The sequence below is a fragment of the Octodon degus genome, unplaced genomic scaffold (genome assembly GCF_000260255.1).
Source record: "Octodon degus isolate 3935 unplaced genomic scaffold, OctDeg1.0 scaffold00047, whole genome shotgun sequence".
Classification (NCBI taxonomy): Eukaryota; Metazoa; Chordata; class Mammalia; order Rodentia; family Octodontidae; genus Octodon; species Octodon degus.
Genome location: NW_004524623.1, coordinates 8,980,561 through 8,982,544, shown reverse-complemented (window position 1 = coordinate 8,982,544; position 1,984 = coordinate 8,980,561).

Sequence of the window (1,984 nt, the reverse complement as noted above, 5' to 3'; positions counted from 1 at the left end):
TTTTTTTTTTTTTTTTTTTTTTTTGGTCTAAGCTTGCCTAGGAAGGATCTTTAGACTGCTGAGCTATCTCACCAGCCCCCTTACTTTTTTTGTTTTCTTTTGGGGGTTTTTGGGGTTTTGTTTTTTGGGGGCGGGGGCAGAACCAGGGATTGAACTCAGGCCCTTGCACTTCTCCCCTGAGCCATCTCCCTGGCCCCCCCTTGCTTCTTGATTTCCTCAAGCTTCATGCTCCAGCTGCCCCTTAAATACTATGATTATCTCTTTTCCTTTTTCTCCAAACTGATTCTGGGCCTTTATCCTTACATTCTGGCAATATCATTTCCTGTGTGTAAATATCTCTAGCCCAAGACTCCCTTTCTTGTCTAAACTCTGCCTCCTATTTCTATGGCCTATTGATATTTTTACTTCAGTGATCTGTTAATACCTCAGAGAATATTAAATATTTGCTGCTCAAAGTGAAGTTTGTTGATCAACTGACAGCACCAGCAGTATCTAGGCTCTTATTAGAAATGCAGGATCTCTGGATCCTACCCAGAAACTGTGGGAGAAGTGTCTGCATCCTAAGATTTTATTTTTTTTTAATTTTATTTATTTGTGTGTGTGTGTGTATGTGTGTGTGTGGCCAGCTCAGCCCACCAGGGGGGGCAGGGCTGGCTGGCATGTGGTGCTGGGGATTGAACTGCGGTCACTGTGCTTTGCTAAGCTTGTTGGTAAGTAGGTGCTTTAGACCACTGAGCCATATGACCAGCCCCTACATCCTAAGATTCTAATCTGCTCTATAACCTTGAAAGCACAATTTACAACCAAACATTTTTTTGTTTGTTTCATTCCATGAGAGTTAAGAGATGGCCAGAATACAACTTGTGAAAGTTTTTCTGTCACGTTACCCATTTCATGGATGTCTTTATCTTTCCTGCCTTCTCACCTGCCTGTGTCCTTCCCACCAGCCGCATGGTCCAGGTCCTTCATTACCTCTGGCTTGAACAACTACTGTAGCATCTTAATTCATTCTCTTGCTTTTTGCGTCCACTACCCCCAGCCCATCATTCACACCCCTACCACATTATCCTTCCTGAAGCATTAATATGACCATGTAAATTGTTACTGTGAATTCCCTGTTTAAAGATCATCTATTAGGGCCAAGCAGCTAGCTCAGCAGACTGAAGTATCTGCATAGGCAGGCTCAGGGACCAGGGTTCGATCCCCAGTGTGCCATGCCAGCTCTGTTCCCAGGGCATGCTGAGATGGCAGTGGAGACTGGGCATGTTAGTGGAGGCTGAAAACAGGAGAGTCACTACTAGTCCAATCTGTGTAGAGAAACCCTGTATACCCTTATACTAGATACATTAAAAAATAAAAATAAAAATCTTCTACTGGCTCTCCATTTCTTTAGGAAAAAGTCTAAAATTTTTCAGCGGGGCCTGGGAGATGGCTCAGTGGATTAAGCTCTTCCCTGGCAAGTGCAAGGGCTTGAGTTCAATCTCCACCAAAAAAAGGTAATAATTAATTAATTAATTAATTAAATTTTTCAGCATACATTCAATGGTTTCCATAAATGATTCTTGCTTACCATTTATAGGTTCATCTCCCAACTCTTCTATCTAAATTCAGTTTTAGGGGCTGGTGAGATGGCTCAGTGGTCTAAAGCACCTACTTAGAACAAGCTAAGCCAAGCAAAGCACAGGGACCTCTGTTCAATCCCCCAGCACCACATGCCAGCCCGCCCGCCCCCTGGTGGGCTGAGCTGGCCACACACAAAATAAATAAATAAATAATTTTAAAAAAAAAAGTACATGGAATAGGAGGAAAATGATTCTCAGAGAAAAATCCAGGAATCAGTTCAGCGAGAAGGAGAGTGGTGCAGAGAAATCCAAGCAAGTGTCTGTTTTGGAGGCTCAGTTTCTGTGCTCCCTTATATCACAGTGTAAAACACTGGAGGGTTTACTGAACTGCCCTCTGTATGAGGACAGGGACAACTGCAAGC